The following is a 22,233-nucleotide window of genomic DNA, read 5'->3' on the forward strand; positions in this document are numbered from 1 at the left end:
AACTATTTTATTCTGTAGATTCTTAAAAAGAAATTCAATGAATCTTTGCTCACTGCTAGCTTTTCTAGATCTCTCCCAATATCTCTTTGATCAAGCTTTTCCACCCACTCTGGAATAATCCAGGGGTAATTAGAACTTCTTACCTTCTTTAGCCCAAAAGGAGCCAATTCATCACAAGCTGTCATGGATTCTGATTCTAAATTACCAAGAGCCCCATTACTAACAGAGGCAGGGAATCTTCTTTGCAATTAAAGTGATTGATTTCTTTGCAGACGCAGTAGCATTTCACTTTTTAATTATGTTCGTTCGGATCAAATGTGAGAAAATTCTTCCTCATTTTATTTTCCATCCAAAGAACACAATACAACCAACATTAATCCCAGAGTGATACAAGGCCAGACCTGCAAGGGCCTTAGGCAGAGCTGGACATCTATCAATGGGTCTTGTCCATTTTACAGGGTCTTAGTGGCTCCTTAAGCTCTAAAGGGGAGAAAAGGGACTAATTATTTGTTACATCACATACTCCACCTAAGGGCTGGCCAAACCTTCCAGCATCCGCTAAGTTGTGATGAGACAGCATTAGATGTTTAGATAAACATAGACTAGCGCCGAACAGAACAATTTTGTTTCTTGTGCAGGCAAAGAACAGAGCCACAGTGCTGGGGATAAAGCAGTGTGTGCAGGTAAACATAAGCAATGTGGGAACAAATCTGTTTTTTCTCACTTAGGTGGTATTAACATGGTTATGTGTTGTCAAATTTTGAAAGAGAAAAATAAACAAAAACAGTTTGGGAGAAGAAGGAGGACACTCCGGAGGATCTGAAGGAACGTGAGGCCACCAAGGCTTACACAGATTTCCCAGGGCCTGAAAGACACCTGTCTGTCCACTTTGCTTTTAACCTTAAAGACTGGCCAGTTGTGGCTCCCGCAGCCTGTAGACCCGGGGCCTGCATCCTTATCTCCCCTTCCCCACTCTCCACGTGGTCAGCAGACTGGCGTCCATTCACTCACTGGAGACATTCAAAGGTCAAGGTTTTCGTTCAATGAGTATCTTCCAGCGATCTGTGCTCCAGACAACAGTGACTACCCTTTGTCCTGGTATGAATGCAGTTGCTCGCCGTTTTCCAAACACTTTCACACATATGTAAAGAAGAGTCTGGGAGCCCTCCAAGATTTTAAATTTTAGTTAAAAATGAAATTATATAGTAAGCTTTTGAAAAATTAAAACATCCACGTATGTGAGATTGTACCTCTGCCTTTACTGCAGGCTGTTTGCAAAATTCAGGAAGCCCTGCCTTTCCATTCATTAAACACATAGTCGTTGAGCACCTCCTAAGGGCAAGGCAGGATGCCAGGTGATGGAGGTGGAGAAACAGGGCTTGTTCCTTGCTCCGATGGGGAAGGCACGTAAGCAGACACCCTCGGCACAGGAAAACACAGAATGGAGGTGCTGTGATGGGATAAAAGGGTCACGCTTATAAGAACAAAGGAAAAGCGCATCCTTCCAATGCAGGAGCCACAAAGAATCTCAGGAGGTTGGCAGGCGTCTTGAAGGAACATCAGTCTTGCTGAGGGGGGGCAGAAACTCCAGGCTTACCCGACGTAGCACGGGCATATATGCTCGCCACATTCCAAGAACCAGAAACACAAGAAAGAAGAAGCCAGACCAGACACCACAAAGCTGTGACCGTTGGGCTCAGAAGTCTGGGATTTTAATGAACCAAGGAGGAGCATGAAGGGGAAGTGATGGTCCAACTGGCTGTGCTGGTAGGGGCAGGTGGGGGCAGATGAGGCTGCTGAAATGATCCACTGAGGGCTGACAGAGCTGGCTGTGGCAATGGGAATGGAAATAAGTGGAGATTCAAGAGATTTGGGGCCGGTACAAACCACAGGGACTTGGAACCATCATATGAATGGATGAGGAAGTAGGCAAAATAGACTCTGAGCACTATTATATGTGAACACTTGGATGGCGTCCATGGACTGGCCGGCTTTTGCTGTTGAAACATTTACTGTGTTTAAACAGTCACATCCTGCACTGAGCCCTTGTTTTAAGCTCTTCAAACATCCCTGAGATAAGTGGGGGAGTTATTTCAATCCTCCTTTTTACAGATGAGAGAACCATGACTGGCAAGGTTTAGCCCTAAGCAGGAAACCCAACTAACCCAACTAATTGGTGCAGAGCTGGGACAAAAGATCAGTGTAGTCCTCATTACACAATCCAGCGAAACACAAAGATGGCTCAAAACTGTCCTAGTGGCATGTTCCCAGCCTAAGTGGGACAAAGTTCATACAACTTTATATCGTGAGCTGTGTTGTAAGGTGGTCTGTTGATAACGTCCATTCCAAAAGCCAACGGAAAGCTACCAGTACGCTGAATCATTAAAAACATGGAGGTACAGGACTCAAGTCTTACACGGTTCTGAATAAAATACCCTTCACAGATGCTATTTTTAGACTCATGTTTTCCCAGCATAAAGTTTTTAAAAGAACAATCCATCTAAAAAGCATGTAAAGAAATTCATTGACAAAGGTTTAGATGTTTTAGGACTTTAATGTCCTTTACACGGTCAACATAAAACACTGACAATGGATGAACAATAGGGGAAAAGACTATTCAGCAAAGATCTTCCTTCTTCGGCATCACTGGTCAAACACCAGAAGGAGAACAATCACGTGAAGCAACAGTAAGGGAATTTAACACAGATTTTTAGTTTAACAGCATAACTGAAAAACAAAACCAACCAACCAACCAACCAACTGATCTTCTATCCACTGAAAGGAAAGGAAAAGTGAATCAGCGAGCTTCCAAATCTTGTGAAGCAGCTTAAAAAGGGAGAGGGGAGGGGGAAGGGGAGGCACATGACTGTTGAGAACCTAACACTCTAATGCACAAGGTCAAGGATCCTAACAAATTCTCAAAGTCTCAACATATACCAACAAGAACTGCATTATTAGAAATATAAAGGCACAGAGATATAAATGCATAGATATATAAACTATTTGGTAGTAAAAACAGACCTTGCTATATAAACATATAGTAAGTCACTTCTATCGCTTTATGAGAACAACCGTATAAAGAAAGAATCCAGAAGACCCCACTGCTGTCATCTTGCAAAGGATCAAAATTCAGCACCTAGAGGGCCCCACCCACCCTCCATGCTGTGTGTCTGTGTTTCTCTAAAAATAATAGCATGCAACTGGCATATAATTAAACCCATAGGCAGCTTTGAATATGAGATCTAGGCAGAAAAAGTAGCAGCAAAGACAACAGTAGCTGGAATTTGGTAGAAAAGTAAGAGAAGACTTTTTAAAAGCTTCCAGTTCAAGTCAGAATTAAGGTTAAGTTTCAACAGCTTGGGATAGCTGTGGATGCTTTTCTGTTCTCTGAAAAAAGAAGAAAATCTATCATAAGTATGTTCGTTCAAAAAAAATACTGTGTTTTTTAGCCATGCCCAGGTGACTTTCAATTTTGTACACTGTTCAAGGGCAGAGTGTATATTAGTTAGGATGTGCTCATAGCTGGTGCATCTCCAAAAAATGCTTCATGAAGGCTGCCAGCTTCTGACATCTTCGATGGTGACAGCATTATACAGAGAGGCCTGAATGCCTCCCACGGACCCAGAAGAACCAACGATGCAGCCATTAAGAACAGGAGCATCTGGTTGAGCATCAGGATGACCCTCCTTCCCGTCACCAGCTCCTGCGAGAGTCACGGCACCTGAGGCCATCGTGTCCAACCTCCCACCTGAAAGCCCCTGCAGGTGGCCAGGAGCGTCACACAGCTCAGTCATTAGAAAATTCCTTTCCAATGGCAGTGAAGGACCGTCATGCTCACAGGTAACCTAGGTTAGCTCAACTCTTCAATGAGCCTGCTGTGCAGGGGGCAGGGAGTGGGCAGCTATTCTCATGCGTGAAAACATACATCTTCCATGGAGCTCACAGAATTAACTACTCTCTCTGATGTTCAGGGGAGCAACAGTGTCTGTTCTTACACTGAACAGGCTTGTGCCAGCTGCACTAGAGACGGGATGGCACCCTTTGTGCTGTCAGAGCAGAGATTTTCAAAGGAAATTTTGACCAAAGCTCCTAGAAGGTGCGCCCCCCCCCATGCTATCGGCCGTGGAATCGTGCTAAGGGGCCTGTAAGCAGCAGCAGGAGCACCCCCGTAACAAACGGTCTTTCCCAGCTAGTTACAATAACTGCTACTCCAGGATGGGCAGGCTCCTAGATGTGTCTCCTTCAGCGTCTGAAAACTAAACCAATTCTCTGACAAGCTTCTGGATGGGACACGTACTCACCACCTATGCCCTTTCGGGGAGATCATACTGAGTTCAAGAGCTTTGTCGAGAAATCTTTTTTCTAAAGCATCATCTCCTTTGGTGTTGCCAATGCGGAATGGAATATTCATCTTGCTTCTATCCTGGGCCTGCACTGGACATCTGAAAAACATGTTTTTTCTTCCAGCTATTTTTCTGCAATGTGCAACTGCCATTAACAAAGCAACAGAAAAGTTTTAAAAACCATTTTCCAGATGCAAACAAGAGATTAAAAAAAAAGATCTGTGCCAGCACATTTATCATTTACTTAGGGAGATCACTCTTGCATATGGAACAGTGAGTTAACATTATCTTATACGACTCATACTTAATTTCCAAGAGCCTCAGTTTCCTCATCTGAATATTAGCAATAATAATAATATCTCCATTTCATACTAGTTATGACAGTTCAGTGGTACAACATAGATGAAGCTTTCAACCCATGGCAGCCACCCAGCAATGTGAATGACCCTTTCTCTACAAGGCTGCAGAGAAAAAAATAAGTTGGTCCGAATAGTGGCGCTAAGATTTAAAAATAATGAGCAGCAGCTTTCAAAGCACTTAAAACACTGTATTGTCCCAAGCTGTGTGACCTTGAACAAGTTACTAAATCTCTCTGTTGTGCCTCTCTAATGTGAGGACTAAATGGCCACAAATTCTCTGCAGCCCTCCCAGCAAGAGGTGGGGTCTAGTGCTCCACACCTTTTGAATCTGGGCTGGCCTTGTGGACTTGCTTTGACCAAGAGACTGCAACAAGAGTGATGCTGTGCAACTTCCAAGCTGAGGCCTCAAGGGGCATGAGGCTTCTATACCTGCCCTCTTAAAACATCACTGCCATGGAAGCAAGCCCGAGCTAGCCTGCTGGAAATAACAGGCCCAGCCCACAGCCAGCACCAGCTGCCAGACAGATGAGGGGGGCCATTTAGACTCTAGGTGGATCACCAGATGACTTTGGTTGAATAAGTGATCTCAGATGAGACGAGCAGAAGACACCACCCCACTGAGCCCAGCCCCACCTGCTGACTGAAAAGAATCCTGAGCAAAAGAAATGGCTGTGGTTTTCAGTCACAGTCTTGAAGTGTTCTATGATGCAAAAGTAGATAACTGATAGAATTTAGAACAGCATCTGGAACACATTCAATGCTATGTAAATATCGATTGAAGTCAACAGAGTTGTCTTGTCATTCTCCGCACCTTGCACAGGGATCATACAGACTCTCAAAAATGAATGGGTCAAGTTTCATCTAGGATACGTTAGTATTGGACTTCAGTTTCTGATTTGGAGAGTGAGCAAGCCAAAATTATCTTCTGCTGACAACCAAAGGAGACAAACAGAAGAAGAGCTGACATGCTATTCTGGATTACAAGGAAAATATGTCATAACTCTCTCAATTTTCTCAAGCACATCCTATTTTATTCTTCCACTTCTACAGGGTGGGATTCATTAAAAGTAAACAGCAAAGAAAAGCAGTGTGAGGAAGCCCCCATTAAAAGCTATGCTCAGCCCTCATGGCACACACATAATTCCTGTTAAAGTTAATAGGAGTCAAGTGCACGTCGACAGACAGAAGAGACGCAAGCAGGGAAACCAAGTATCTGGTAACAGGCTTTGAGCCTGAATTCCGGGCCCCCCTTTGCACAGGTAGTAGGTATCCTGGTTGACACTGACATTAAAAATGTAGTGTCTACCCTCTTTGATATTCTGCTGCCTCAGGCTCCCCAGGTGACAGTCCAATTATAGAGCTGGAGCAGCAAGAAGGACACGTGATTTAAGGTGAAAAAATATTAAAAGGGGGAAGAATTAAGAACCTGGATTTACAAAGAATCTGTATTTACAGTCGTCCCCCACACATTTACCCATCCTACTGTGAACGTAGGTGGTATCCTGACAGCAACAATGTCATAACAACTAGAAATTGAAGATTAAATTTGCACGGTGCCTGAGAGTGTCCCTGCTGTGGGGCTGAGGGAAGGAAGAAAAAGATGAAGGGGAATCAGCTGCTCCCAACCTAGCAAGACGGCTGTGGAGGGAATTCAGATTCCACAGGATAAGCGCTGTGGAAGCACAGAGCTGAGCAAGTACCTCTGCCCAAGGGAAGGTTGAAGGTTTCAGCGGAAGGGAGGTGGGAAGGGTCAGGACAGGGGGAGACGAAGGAAGGGCATCTGGCAGAGAGCTGTCTCTGCCAAGGCACGGGGGACCGCAGCAAGTTCTCTGCAGCACCTGGGGTGCTGGGTGCCTGGCTGGGGGCAGGACTGCAGACCGCAGAGGGCCCTGAAGACACGCTCTCCTGGGAACTGGATCCATCGGATCCTGGAGCACGAGGAGCAATCAGGTCTGCACAACAAGGAGTTCTGCGTTGTAGAAAAAGCACTAGGACACAGGGGCTGGAGGGTGGGGACACTGGGGGAGAGGCCTGCTAGAAAGTTCCCACAAAGAACTTTCTAGGTCAACAGAATTAGGGCTCGTGATCAAGACAGGGACACTGGGGAGTTTCAAGCATGGGCAGTAAGTGAAAATGCCAATAAGGACCCAACGGTCATATAAATGAGTATAACAGGCCCAACGTGACAGACTCAGCACAAACCCCCTACGTTACCTGTTAACTGTGAGGGCCCGTTCTTTACTTCCACAGAGAAACAGTCTCCCTTTTGCTTGAAACATACGGCCCTCCCAGTCTGTTTCTCCCACTTTCAGAGACACGGGGATTATGAAATAAGACATCTGGATTTAAATCATCTTCCCATGTTCCAGTAAGGGCTCAAATTGTGTGTTTTAAGCCCTGTGAGCCACACTGAGCACTGCCGTGGGCTGTGCTGGGCCACCGCTCCCAGGAGTTATCACTAAATCCCACAGCAGGGGCAGGGCCTGTGGCCGAATGAGTTGGGGGCAGGGAGAAGGTGCCAGGCTGACAGAGCGCTAGCAGGGGGCCGGGTGGGTGTGGAAGCAGCAGGTAATCCTGGGACTACAAAGCTTCCAGGACAGAGTCTGAGCAGCACTCCCCAGGGAGTCTAGGACGGAAGCTGATAAGGATGGTTGTGACTGGAAAAGCGGTGCCACAGTCAGTCATAGAAATTTAGGAAATCCTGAATTAACAGGGCTACACGGGTTTCTGGACTCAACTTCCTAGAGCGTCTCAAGAGCTCCAGTGAATCGTGAACTCCCAAGAGGATAATTCATATAGGAACAGAGTTTTCCCCAAATGCATGTGGCTGAAAAACCCACTGCATCTCTGGGATGAGTATTCTAGAATGCCCACTGAGAAACCCCTGGACTTCCCGAGGTACCAGAGGGGTGTGTGTGAGGGGAAAGGCACCACCTCAGCGCAAAACAGCATCTCATAAAGGTGGTGACGGTTAGTAGGGCGCAAGAAAACCGCAGGCAGCTGGCAAGCGATGACAAGACGCTCGTTTCAGTGGTGTCTGCTCCAAAAGACAAACCAGAAACAAGAAGGGCGCGAAGAGTGCATCCTGAGGTGAGAGAAGCCCACAAAACAGTCACTAGGCCTCTCCTGACTGCCTAACTTTTAAATAAAAAATTAACTCTAAATTTGCACACGATTAGGAAAACTAGAGTAAAAATATAAAGATCTATTCCCTTCCATAGAGGTGGTTGCCAATAACAGTCTTTTGTGCATTTTCAGGATCAGATACACAAATGTGTATACGTGTATATATGCGTGTTTCCGTATGTACATATATACATACATAGTATTTACAAATACAAACACTGTGGGTTTCTAAGTGGAATCATAGAAATGTCCTTTTCTACACCTGCTCTTTTTCCTTTTGACCTCACGACGTATCAGGTCATCTTCCCAGTTTGCTCACAGACCTTCCCCGTTCTCCACACACACGTTACTCCATACCACGGATGGATCCTAATTTCCTTCATCAGACCCCTCCCGAAGGACATCCGGGTTGTCTCTAGATTTTCCCCATTATGTCAGTATCCCTCATTGGACTTGTGGGTGCCTGATTTTATGCACACTTCTGTGCAAGGCAGAGTACTGGCAGAGGGCAGGTGCCTAGAAGTAAAAGTCTTTGGTCAAAGAGCAAGAGAGTTTTGAACTTTGATGGACGCTGCAAACCTCACTCCAAAATTGAACACATTTATTATACTTAACATAGGCAAAGTGTGTTTGTTCCCTCGTCTACACCAGATGTTATCAGTCTTTAGAATTTCTGCCCATCAGAGGGGAAGAAAATCCCATGGTTTTAATCTGCATTTCCTAAAGAAGTTGGCCCCTCTTCAACTGTCTAGTAGCCAGCTGTGTTTCTTCTGAGTTGTTTGCTCATACAGGTAGAAACCACCCCCTGCCTTTTGAAAATTTGCTTATCCTTTTTCATTTATTTGTGGGTTCTTCTCTATATCAACAGTAACCTTTATATGTTAATACACTACCCAACTTTGGTGTCTGTCATTTTGTTTTGTTTACGTCTTGAACTGTAGAAAAGTTTTAAATTTTCATGGAATTAAATATCTTTTACTTTATGGCTTCTGAGTTTTATGGCTTACTTAGGAAGGCTTCTGTACTCCCTACACTTACACAGAAATTCTCTCCTGTATTTTATATTTGCTTCTTGCATTTAGTTGCCTTTGCATCTTTTTGACTGACTAGAATTTGTGTATGCTGTGATGCAAATATCTAATTTCTGTTTAAATGAATTATCAATGCTTCAATCAATCAATTAGACAAAGTCAAGTTAGACTGTAAAATTGTCTAAGTTAAAATACAATTCTCAAGTAAACAGGGACCTGTTTCTGGACTTCTCCTCCGATCTCTGTTTCCCTCTGCCAGTGGCTTTATATGTTAATAGATCGTATGTTAACATTACATTTTATTAATGTTAACATATATGTTTAAAATGTTTCATCTATCCTTTTGCACTAACTTTTTCAGGAGAACACTGAACTGGCTTCTAGATATTTACTAATTTTTGTGACTATTGCAAATGGGATCTTCCCTTGTTTTTCAGTGTTATTTCTGGCTTATGGGAAAGTAACTGACTTCTACATACTTAGACACAACTGATCACAATTCTGAACATGATCATTTCTAGTTTTTCCACTGATTCCTGCATTTTGAAAAAAGTCATTATCATCTGTGATTTTTGTTGTTTCCTTAGGAAAGGCTCTGGAAACAGCCCCCCCCACCAATCTCCCCATGTTCTTATCCTGCCTGATCCCACTTCCCCGCTGCACCTGACCCTAACCTGTCTGCACTGCTGTAAAACACTGTCTGTTCACAGGGTTCTGATGACAATAAAAGGTATTCATATCTGTAAAGTGCCAAGGGCTCTGCCTACTTTATTTTATTTTGGGGTTGTCAACAGACACATCACATGCTTCCCTCTTTCCTAAGGCCTGGACCCCACATGAAAGGGAGAAAAGGTGACCTCGTATCTGGATATGGATTTTGTCACTTCAAGAGCTTTATCATATTAAAATTAATATCTAATAAATATTAAACACTATGTGTCAGGAACATCCTAGGTACGTTCCATAAGAACCACAAATAATATTAATAGCTAACTGTTAAGGAAGTAATTAACCATTAAGGAATAACCATTAAAGCTGTTTTAATTTTAGCACACCAGAAAATATAAGGGGTATAAGTTCTAGTGGCATTAAAAAAAAGAAAGAGGGCTTCCATGGTGGCGCAGTGGTTGACAGTCCGCCTGCCGATGCAGGGGACACGGGTTCGTGCCCCGGTCTGGGAGGATCCCACATGCCGCGGAGCTGCTGGGCTGGTGAGCCATGGCCGCTGAGCCTGCGCGTCCGGAGCCTGTGCTCCACAACAGTGAGAGGCCCGCGTACCGCAAAAAAAAAAAAAAGAAAAAAAGAGTTACCAATTCTAATAGTAGCTTTTCCTTTTCGACCACTTTCCAAAATTATAGTTCTCTTTTTCTGTCTAGAAGCTTTGGATGGTTCCTTCACCGATGGAGAAGTTATCCACTGGTACTGAGAGAGAAATGATAAATATGCCATTTAAGTTACAGGTAGTTTAGGAGGGTTTGATCTTCATTAGAAATTAAGATATTTTAAGTTAATAAAAGGTCTTCAATCTGCATTTCTGGGAAGCTAAATTAAAGCATCACACAACATTTTCAAAGACAGAAAAGCCATTTCATTTGACTAAAAACTTAGTTTTAAGATGGCAGAAAGTACCTTGATAATTTTCTTTTAAGAAGGAAAGAAAAACAAGCCATTAAAGGAAATTCTTCCGAGAGAATTAAAACATGTTATATACCTCTGACTTGGCACTCCTTCCATTCTGGAGACCTTTTTTGGTAACTGCTTTCAGCACAGAATGATTTAAAGTAAAATAAATTGAAATTAGAGTAATTATTTCCCAATGAGTGGCTATTTCCATTTAAAACCAAAAGCCAACTAATTATTGCTTTTCCCATAAAATTAAATATGAAATCTACATTATGTAATTATACACTTATTTCCCCCTTTGTGTATTCTAATTTCTTCCTCAAAAACCTAAGATGCCATCTTGCAGACTGCCCCCAGTGGCTACTATTTTGGCAGCAGCAAAGGTCAGCTTTAAACATTTTGCATCTAAAGTGGCTTTAGATACCTTTGGATAGAAAGTACAGTCTGAGCACCATCCAGACGCTTAGATACCTAAAGGGCATCCAAGATAACAAACCAAAGTCCTGATAGTCCCTCAAAAGCTGCTCCTCCCATCAGCCCCCTTCTTCTAAGTGATACCACCCTGTTGCACACATAATCATCAACGACTTGTCTCCTTGTTACTATTTCCTTCATACCCCACATCTAATCTATCTGCAGGTCTTGATAGCTACACCCTCAAAACACAACCTGAATTCAACCACTTTTCACTTGCTCCAAACTTCCAACCTAACCTAGGCCATAAACATCTCTTATTTGGAGCACTGTGACAGTCTCCTAACTGGTCTCCCTGTTTCTCTTCTTTATCCTCCCAAGTCCATTCTCTATACCAGGTCACCTTATTGAGATACTATTTGGATCATGCCTTTTTCCAGTTCAAACCCCTCTACTCATTTAGAATAATCCACATCTTCACTCTGGCCTTCAAGATTTTACAGGAGCAGACCCCTGGCTAGCTCCTTGACCTCATGTCATACCACACTCTTCTTCACTCGGTACTCTGGCCATGTTGGCCTCCTTGCTTTTCCTTAAATACTCCACCCACCTACATGCCTGCATACTCATTGCCTCCTTGTCCTGGAGTGTGCTTACTCCAGTTCTTCCATGGCTTGCTCCTCTCTTCATTCATGTCTCTGTTCAAATGCCACTTCTCCAGTGAAGCTGTCCCCTAACAAACCTATCCAATGGCGTCCTACCTGCTCTCCCTCGCTCTCCTTACTTTAAGATATTTTTGCACTTCCTACCCTCTAAAATTATATTACTTATCTGTTTACTCATTTCTATCTGAACTCCCTCACTCTCCTTACTTTAAGATATTTTTGCACTTCCTACTCTCTAAAATTATATTACTTATCTGTTTACTCATTTCTATCTGAACTCCTTCACTAGAATGTAAGCTCCACGAGGGCAAGACTTTTGTCTGTCTGGTTCACTGCTTTATCCCTAGTGCCTAAACCCATATCTGGCACACAGAAGATATTTAAAAAATTGCTTGTGATTCTGACAAATGAATAAAGTGCTCCTGGCAAGAATTCAGAGGTTGCACAGGAAAGAAAGAATGCTCTTGGTGGAAGTAGGCTTAGTACCTAGGTTCACCTCTATTCAGAGTAGAGATAAGAACAATTTATAAGTAAAATTCACTTTAATTAGTACATTATCTGCTAAAAACATAAGGGAAGTGCAACACTAGAAAAGTACAGTTGAAGCTTGAACAACATGGGTTTGAACCTCGCGGGTCCATTGACACATGCATATTTTTCAATAAATATGTACTATCGTCCTACACGATCCAAGGTTGGTTGAATCCACAGATGTGGAACCACTGACTATAAACTTATACCCAGATTTTCAACTGCGTAGGGGTCGGCACCCCTAACCCCACGTTGTTCAAGGGCCAACTGTGTGTGATGAGGAAAGTTAAACACATTAAATTTTAAAAAACTGTCAATACGTGAACAAATTCTTTTTGTTTTGCTACGTGTTTATCAATTTCAAAAAAGTGACCACATACCAACAAGTGGATTTTTTCTTATATCCAGAACGAGCAGAGTTCTGTTGGTTTCAAGGGCCTTTAGTAAAGCCTTTGCTCCTTCACTGGTGAGGCCACACTGCTGCAGGTCAAGTGCTTTCGATGAAAGACAAAGGTCACTTCCTAACTCTACAGATTTAACATATAGACAACTCTCATTTTCTCACGTGTGGAAGAGTCCTGCACAAGACAAGTCATGGCAGGTTTGTAATTTTGGGTATGGAAAAAAACAGAAACGTATATGCACACACATAATGCATAATCCAATTTAAAAACCTCTTCTTGAATGTGCAATGATAACCCTGGCTTTAGTATCAATAAATCATCCAACATATTTTACAATTACAGAACTGAAGAATAACTGTATATAACGTATGAGCAAAAAGCATCACAAAATGAATCTCAGTTCATAATTAGCAAGGGCGGCAGAGGCATGTAAACCTCACAAGCAAAACCTGGTGGAGCTCAGAAATGCACTGCATTCTTTTGATCATGATCTTCAGCTCCAAATCACACTTGAAACTAGCTAAAAGGGGAAAACAAAATAGGAGAAATGTAATAACTGTTAGTTTTAGAGGAAAAAAGGACAAGTCTAAGAAGATACAAATAATAACAAATTCAAACAATGTGTGAATAGAGAGTACATAGTAAAAACCTATCATGAAAGTATGATGGTCAAGAACTCTCTCCATAAAAAGTCAGACAAAAACCAGAAACACTGAACATGAATTCTAGTAGTTCTGGGGCTGAACAACCTACTCATTTAAACCAAAGGGATCATCACCAAAGCACAGGTATTAAAAAATATTACATGAAAGGAAACTACGATGAGTCTTTTTTTTAAGTATTGTGTGGACCAACACATTAAAATAACTGGAGTCTTTCAACACCCCCATGACACACAGAAATAGCAAGTAAGACATACGGATCTGACAGGATATGATACAACCCTTACAAACTCTCACTACAGAAGAATGGACACAGGGTATAATTAACCAAATAGCCAAATTAATACAAACAGCCAGTAAACCTCACCAGTAAATCAAATGAATACAAAATAAAACAAAATGTAGTTATTTTCCTATCAGATTAAGCCAAGATTCTGTAAGAAAAGCCTTTAAATCATGTCTATACCCTTTTGATCCAACAACTCTCTTTCTAAGAATTTAACCAAAAGAAATAGAGATATAGGTAAGGATATATATCAGAGTACTATTTGTAACTGAAAACCTGGACAAAGCTTATATACAAGCATGGATAAGCTACGTGCACTGTGGCATATTCATATAATGAAATACTGAACAATCACAAAAAATGATGCAGGAGATGCAAATTTACTGACTTGCTAAAATGCTCATACTAAATTAATTGAAAAAAGTTATAAAATTTGGAGTAATCCCACTTGCATAGAAAATGGAGAGGTACTCATTTTTGTAGTTTTACATTTTTTTTACAAGTGCTACAAGCCACTGTTTGTGAGAGGCAGGCTTCACATCTACTGTTGGGGTGGACTATAAATTGGCATAGCATTTCTGGGTGGTAATTTGGCCATGTGTATCAAAAGTCTTAAAAATATGTCACACTTAGTCATTCCACTTGTAGTACCTTATTCTACAGAAGTAATCCCGATGGACACAGAGATGTATATACAACGTATTCACATTGTTTCTGACAGGGAAAAGCAAACTGTCTAAATCGAATTGCAAAGAATTGATTAAACTATGGGACATCAATACGACGCAATACTACATGATACATCATTAAGTGAAAAAAGCAGGAATATGAAATAGCAAGTATACTACAATTCTATTTTTGTAATCCCTAAGTGTACAAATATATTTGTAGAAAAAAAAGACTGAAAGTATATACACCAAAATGAACAGTGATTATGTCTGGGTATTAAAATTCCGGGTAATTGTTCTCTTGTTACTCTGTATTTTCTATAAAGGATATATGCAACTCTTAGAGAAAGTTTAAAAGCAAAATAAAAGCTATCAGTAAAAGGAGGCTTTAAAAAAATCCTATCACAATAGTACCATGCCAAAAGCTAAGCATATTTCATATTAAAAATTCAATATTTTCAATTTTAGAATTTACCTCTAAGCCATAAATCCTCACTAAGAGATTCTGCCAAAGCACTTGCACCCAGGTCACCAATGAGCGTGTTGCAGTTCAGAGTGATACGCCTCAAACCAGCCATACAGTCAAGATCAGGTCTCCTGGAACGAAGACTCTCAGCCCAGGTTTCTTCATGCTTTCTGGTAGTCTGATATGTCAAAGACTTAATGGGATGAAATTAAGATGCCTGAATAAGGAAACAGGGTGTGCCTACTGAGTATGGCTTATTATGTCAGAGATTTACACACACACACATATCAAGCATATATGCCAGGAGCATCAACCTGAGAAATTCAACGGTCACTTCTGGTTTACGAGTCCAGTGACCCAGATTCTACTCGGTCAGTGATTAGATTCTAGCCACTGGATAGCCTGTTTCTGAACACTTATGTAAAGTTGGACAACTCAATTACAGTCTGTGAATTATTTTCCTTATCTTCTAAGTCAGGGAATTGGTTCTAAATTCTATCATTGCTGAGGCTCTAAATTTCATCATTCTGTCCTCCAATGGTCTCCAAACACCTGACTGGGCAAACCATAAGAAAACTTTTTAATATACATCTTATTTACTAACAAATTATATACACAAAGTTCCATACATATAATTTATGTACATGATAAACTACACAGATTTTTAAAAATAATACAAAGGTAAAAATGTTCTAATATTTTCTTTTCCTAAGTCCTAAGGCATTATTTTATTTTACTTATTTTTTATAAATATTTATTTATTTGTTTGTTTGGCTGTGCCAGGTCTTTAGTTGCAGCATGCCGGATATTTTAGTTGGGGCATGTGGGCTCTTAGTTATGGCAGGCACGTGGGATCTAGCTCCTGAGCAGGGATCGAACCCAAGCCCCCGGCATTGGGAGCACATAGTGTTAACTGCTGGACCGCCAGGGAAGTCTCAAGCATTATTTTAAAAACTATATTTACAAAATGTATATCTCACATGCTACCTAGGGTATGCACACAAGCTTTAGAGGCCTGGACTATGCACAGCCAGTTTGATGTGCCTTGGAAAAATAATGGTTTGACATTTAAGCAAAAGTACTGTCTTAGAGACATTCAGTTCTTTATATTCATAAAGTAAATTGTGGTAACAGGGAACACTGACTGTAAATGAAAAAAGTCTTATTACATTCTTGAAAAAATAAAAGACTCAAAGTGCCTTTGTTACTCTAAAAGGAAAATCATTAGTGTCGTTTTTCTATTAACAATAACTTATCAAAGCTCCAAGGAGAAACAACAGCAATCACTTACACAGTGCTTAGTATGTGCCAGGCACTATTTATACAAATGAGTGCATTTACACCTCATAATGAGGCATAGAGGTTAAGTGATTTGCCCATGGTCACTAGCTATGAAATGGGAGAAAGGGAATTTGAACCTAGGCCACTTGGCTTCGGCACCCAAGTTCTTGACTGTTTTCTACCTCAGGGGTCAATGGACTTGCCCTGTATAGGCTCAAAGAATTTTTCAATTTTTAAAATCTAAATTTAAACATTTCCAGATTTGTGGGCTATACAGTTTCTGTTGCAACTACTCTGCCCCACTGGCGTAGGGTGAAAGTAGCCATAACTACCATGTAAACAATGGGTGCGACTATGTTCCAAAAAAACTTCCTTTACAAAACCAGGCAACGGGCTGCATCTGGCCTACCAGCCAGAGTTTACCTATCCCTGAGCTGCATCATCATACTATTAAAAAGCCTTCATATCAAATTATTAAATAACTTTAGGCCTAAATACAGTCATAATAACCACTGTAAAGTTTTAAGGTATTATTTTAAAAACTGTATTTACAAATTGCTGATGTACTGATTTTTATTAGTTTAAAAACTACAGCAGCTAATAAACACTTGATTCATTTAAGTCTTGAAGACTATAACCGCATAGTTTCTTCACAGTATTACAATAAACGTTTTCAGTAAAAAAAATACATAAAAGTATTATTAGGTATTATATATTAAATCTCTTATTTCTAAAATTAAGTGGACTATCTTTATTAAATGGTAGAATCCCAACCTGAAAAGTGGTCATATTCTTTCAGCAAAATGAAAGCTGCACTCACATGTATCAAAAGACAAAAATTAGGGCTTCCCTGGTGGCGCAGTGGTTGAGAGTCCGCCTGCCGATGCAGGGGACACAGGTTCGTGCCCCGGTCCGGGAAGATCCCACATGCCACGGAGGGGCTAGGCCCGTGAGCCATGGCCGCTGAGCCTGTGCGTCCGGAGCCTGTGCTCCGCGACGGGAGAGGCCACAACAGTACCGCAAAAAAAAAAAAAAAAGACAAAAATTAACTGCCCTCTGTATCAATATATTAATGTGTTTCAATCACATATGTTTTCATGAAAGTTTAAACATAAAATCACCTTTAAGATCTAGGCCATGTGATCTGCTCCCTGCCATGTCAGAATACACCCCGTGAAGTTTACTTAACTTGTCTTAAGTGTGATAGAATTCTTTATACCTTGACAAATAACTAAAAGGAAAAAAACCCACATACACAATAAGATGAAGAGCCTATACGTTTGTCAATCTTGACTTATTTGCTTTTCTTGAGTCAATTGGAGGTTTATAGCCACATTCTCAAAATCATTAACTACAATCTTCCCAAACAGGTAATTGACGAACAGATGCATTCTAAAACTTGTCAGTAACAAAGTGCTATTCCAGTTTACATCAACAGTTTAATTCTATTTAGATACTAAAACTGAATACACTGAATACTGCAAACTTTATTCTCAACCACTCAGCAAAGTACTACATACCTTTTCAGATATAGGAAAAAAAAAGAAAAAAAGAAAAAGCATAAGATTCTTCCTATTTTCATTTCCAAAGATACATCCCAATCTTAATGATCAATCAGTGATTTAAATGTCAACTATAAACCCAGTATTTTATTAGCTGCTATGCAGTATACTATACTAGAGCAATAGAAGAGAGAGGACCTCAAACCCTCTGTTCCCTCAAATTGAAAAGCAGGCTTCCTGACCCCTCCAGACCACTACTGGACACAGGGAAGGCACACTAATGTTTCAGGACCCCAACCAACAGTCACCTGCTTTGTGATTACTTCCATGACACACCCTCACCAACACCACTGAGTTTGCTGCTCCTACGGGACGTTACATGTATTTACTATTTTAACACATAACACAGTGCGTCATAATTATGATTGCAGATAGATGTTCTAACAATTTAAAGAGAATGATGACTTTTTTGCTCTTTACATCTTGCCATTTCCCTTCCCATAATATTTCTTGAAGAGAAACCATAAATATATAGACAAACACAAAACACAGAAAATATACAAAATGTGTGGTTTGTGGCTTAACACAAAGTTAAGTAAAATTAGTTCTGACAGTATCCAGAATGACAAAATTTCATGGTACAAATGAGAATGGACCAAGGTTTGAGCAGGTACAGGAGACAATCCAGGCATGAACAACACCAAGAAAAGGTAGACAGGAAGTAACATGGTGTGTAGGAAATCACGAGACCAGTCTGATGGGAAGAGACATAAACAAGACTGAAACTCACTTTCTAAACCTCCATCTCCAATTGGACAATTCGCAAGACACAGGTGCACCAAAGTGGCCAATTTATTCAATCCCTTTAATATGGAGGAAGAGTTTAAAATTTTACTGGTTTAATTTGCCCCAAAAGCAACTATCAAATGTTGGCAGGACACAATGAAGGCTTACCTTTGTTAACATAGTTAAGCCTCTCTCTCTCACAACTAGCCCACTTAGCTCCACGTTCCTTAGCGCACCCGATGCACTTACACAGCGTTTAAGAGCTTTACACAATTGGAAGGTCACATCTTTATTTCTTTTCGCAGGAACACGACTTCTGTAAACTTTATTTCTGCCAGAAGCTAAAGCAAAATTATTGTAAAATAAGTGATTTAAAACACACATTTTATCATCATTAAAAAGCATTAAAAAAAAGCATCTGCTCTGTGCTAAGGATTAGAAACGACTCCTGCCCTTAAAGCCTTCATTAAGGAGGGACATGTGTAAACTGAAAATTTCAATCACATGAGATAAAGAAACATAACCTTTATGCACAGAGGCTCCTTTGGAGGCAGAATGTTATATCCAAGTGATGGCTTCATGATAACCCTGAAGCAGAATCTAGAAAGATGAGGCTATGCAGAGTTGGAGTAGGAGGTGCATTAACTGCAGAGGGAACATCTGTGAAAAGACACTCAAGCCTGACTCCTGCTGGGCACTGTAAATACTGCAGGTGGGGATGACTAAAGGCCAGGGGTCCAAGTGTGAGAAGAGACAGAAATGAAAGAGATGTTGGCCCAAGCAAGCCTGGGAGAAAGCATGGCTTGTATCCCACAGGTGGTGAGACCTGGGGCTACCACTGGCTGAGTAAGGGTGCCTCCACTGATTAGAAAAAGGCTCCCTGCTGCTGAAGGACCGACTAGATAAAGGGAGTGATCACAAAAAGCTCCCCTTCCTCAGGGCAAAGAGCCCTATGAGGCTTGGCCGCACACAGTTCAGACTACACGCCTCCGTGCAGAGCACACGCTGGGCGGCTACTATGCAGTAACTCTGTGTGGGCAAGCCATTAGCAGCATTATTTTAAGCACATCTTTTTATGTTAGAAGATCACTTAACCCGAGCAGGCGGATGAACTTAGAGGAACTGAATCCAGGGGCCGTGAACCACCCAGGAGTTTCTGCCATAGTCTGGGCCAAATGTAATATGGATGAAGAAGCAAATTTAGGAGGAGGCCAAAATTTACAAGACAGACCCACTGGATGCAAGACATAAAGAAAGTTCAGTGAAGGAACTCTGAAGAGAATGGGCTCTACAATAAATTTTTCTTATATTCAATGTAAAATATTAGGCAAAATTAAGTACAGTGGCCTTTAAGGTCCCTTCCAGCTCTAATTTCTTTTGATTTCTAACTTATTACTCTGGTTAAGTAAAGTCCCTTCAGAGGTACAGAACAGTTCTTATACCTGAATGGGATGCAAAGAATAATCTGACTTCTCTTCACCAGGGGATGAGTTGAACTATCCTTGCAGAAGAGATAACAGATGGTGTGAACCCCAGATCCTGGAAAAGGTCCAGGCACACGATGAGTATTCAGCTTTTTGAAAACAAATGAACAATCATTTCCTCTCCTACATCTTCACACCCTTTCTCTGCTGGTTACTTTCTCACAGCTTATAAACATCCTCAAATATACCCACTTAAAAATCTCTCAGACCTATGATTCTTTGGATCTTCTTGTGGGTAACCTAAGTCTCTACCATGCCTTCAAACACCTGTCCTCCCATAAAGCCCAGATCTGTACCTTGGGTCCAGACCCATCTACCAGGCCCCTTTAAAGCACTGAAGATCAAGTAAGATCCTCTCGCCACCCCCAAACCCTTTCTACTGTGCTCTGTATCTCTCAAAAAGATGCAGCTGTAAACTGTCACCCACGCTTGCTGCCCTCCCTTTTCTAACTGGTCACCAGGCCCCACCCATTCTCTCTCAGATCTGCAAAATCCAGTCACACCTTTTATAACTTAAGTGGGAACCTTAGATTACAATTCACCCTGCACCCAATCGAGTGCCTTGCACATGGATGTCCGAGTGAGTCTCTAAACCACAAGTCCATTTCACTGTTCTTTAGGGTTTCCCACAGCCTTCAGGATAAACATCTAAACTTCTGACAGGACAAACAAGGCCCCCTTCTCTTGGGCCCCACTAAGTTTCCAGTATCAACTCTCATTTCTTTCCCAAACCCTGAGTTCCAGTCCTATACCTTAGTTTTGCCATATTTTCTTATATTTCTCAAACTTTGACACACACTGCTCCCTCCTGCCACCCCAGGAGCTTCTACATATCCTTAGAAAGGATGCCACCTCCTCCAAGAAGCCTACCCTGAACTTTCCCTTCCAAGATTCTGTGCTCTGCAACGGGGAAAGGTGGGAGGGGGAAGGATACATTAGGAGTTTGGGATTAGCATATACACACGACTCTATATAAAACAGATAATCAACAGGGACCTACTGCATAGCACAGGGAACTCTACTCCATATCCTGTAACAAACTGTACGGGAAAAGAATCTGAAAAAGAATGGATACATGAATAACTAAACCACTTTGCTGTACACCTGAAACTAACACAATATTGTACATCAAATAACCTCAATATAAAATAATAATTAAATTAAAAAAAAAGATTCTGTGCTCTGTAGCACCAGAACTCACTTCTTCCAGAGCACTGACTACTGTGCTTGTGTTTACCTGCCGCCCAGTAGACAGGGGAGATTACCTAGGGCAGAAGCATCGTCTCCAGCAGCCCTTGGTTCTGACAACTCATTCAAGTGCCAGGCTACTTGACACACATAACCTGCTTAATTAATTCTAAGAACCCACAGAAAGAGTGGTTTTTAATGTCATCTTACAAGTGTGGGGATTGCAGTTCAAAAGTAACCTGCCCAGGCCACAGACAGCATAAGCCCTGGAATTCAAACGCTAAACTGCCTTCACACCAGTGCTCTTTCCACTATATGATATGACTATTGAAAAAAATTTTTTTTTCCTGAACCCTGTTTGAATGGAAAGGAAATGAAGCTGGGATATATCCATTTCCTAATCGCTTTGGTGTGTACCAGGCAAAGTCATTCAACAGAGCAGGTAACATCTGTGCAACAATTAACGATGCTGCAAACTGTGCTAAGTGTTCTACTTTGTAGAGTCTAGAAGCATTAACACAGTGCATCCTTGTAACCACCACAGAGAATGGGACCTGTTAAGCCCACGCTACAGATGAGAACACTGAGACCTAGAAGCCTTAAGGCACTCGGCCGGGGTCACCGAGCCGGCAGGAGTCCTAGGCCGCACGCCCCGTCTACTGCACGCACACCCGGGCACTGGGCACTGGTTCTAGTGCCCACCCTCCACCTTGCACCATTGAAAACCCTGCTTCTCAGCGCCAACACGAGAGGCCCTGGAAGCGGGAAGTACAAACCTGTCTCGACAAGCCGTGCCTGGAAGAAGCTCTGGATACAGATCAGGGGCAGCGGGTGCTCAGGAGCGGCGCCCAGTGCACCCCGCGCAGGCGGTCGGCCTTAAGTCCAGCGGGGCGTCCCGCAGGGAAGCGCGCATGGAGGGCAGAGGCACTAAGTCCTGCAGCGCGCACAGGTCCTCAGAGCGCGGAAAGAAGTCGGCCGCGCTGTCCCGGCGCAGCTTCACCGAGTGATCATGGCCCGAGCACAGCCTCGGGGACGCTGGCTGCGGACACGATGGCCACACCCGCCTGGGGCCCCGGCCCCTCGGGCGCCCACCGCCCGGCGGCTGCGGCTGGACCAGCGTCGCAGCCGGAAGACATAGGGCCACTGGCCCCAGCTACGCCAACCCCCCCATGCCACGCTCTGGAGACCCCGCGCGGCCTGGTGCTGGTGCAGGCATCTATGCCCTCCACGCCGCGGGGCTGGGGTTTATGTCAGCGGGCGGGACCGTTGGGGCGGGGCTCGAGGACGTCTGCACGCTCGCCGTGCGTCCGCACGCAGCCCTGTCTCCCATGGTGACGCGGCCTGAAGAGTAGGGGCTTGAGCTCTGAGACTAAGGCAGCGCGAAATGTACGAGGTGTGGGGACTTTGGGGTTTC

At 42.4% G+C, this 22,233-nt stretch overlaps 1 long non-coding RNA gene across 1 annotated transcript; it reads right to left on the reverse strand.

Moving 5' to 3' along the window:
- Window positions 1-18,455: 18,455 nt before the first annotated feature.
- LOC309797788 lies at window positions 18,456-21,615 on the reverse strand. The gene is made up of 3 exons (XR_014292794.1): window positions 21,596-21,615; window positions 19,590-19,686; window positions 18,456-18,488 (listed from the first exon to the last, which is right to left on the reverse strand). It is a non-coding gene; the product is annotated as an uncharacterized lncRNA (long non-coding RNA).
- Between the last annotated feature and the right edge of the window lie 618 nt (window positions 21,616-22,233).

Source organism: Mesoplodon mirus (assembly GCF_964341445.2).
Source record: "Mesoplodon mirus genome assembly, contig: HAP1_SCAFFOLD_979, whole genome shotgun sequence".
Taxonomy (NCBI): domain Eukaryota; kingdom Metazoa; phylum Chordata; class Mammalia; order Artiodactyla; family Ziphiidae; genus Mesoplodon; species Mesoplodon mirus.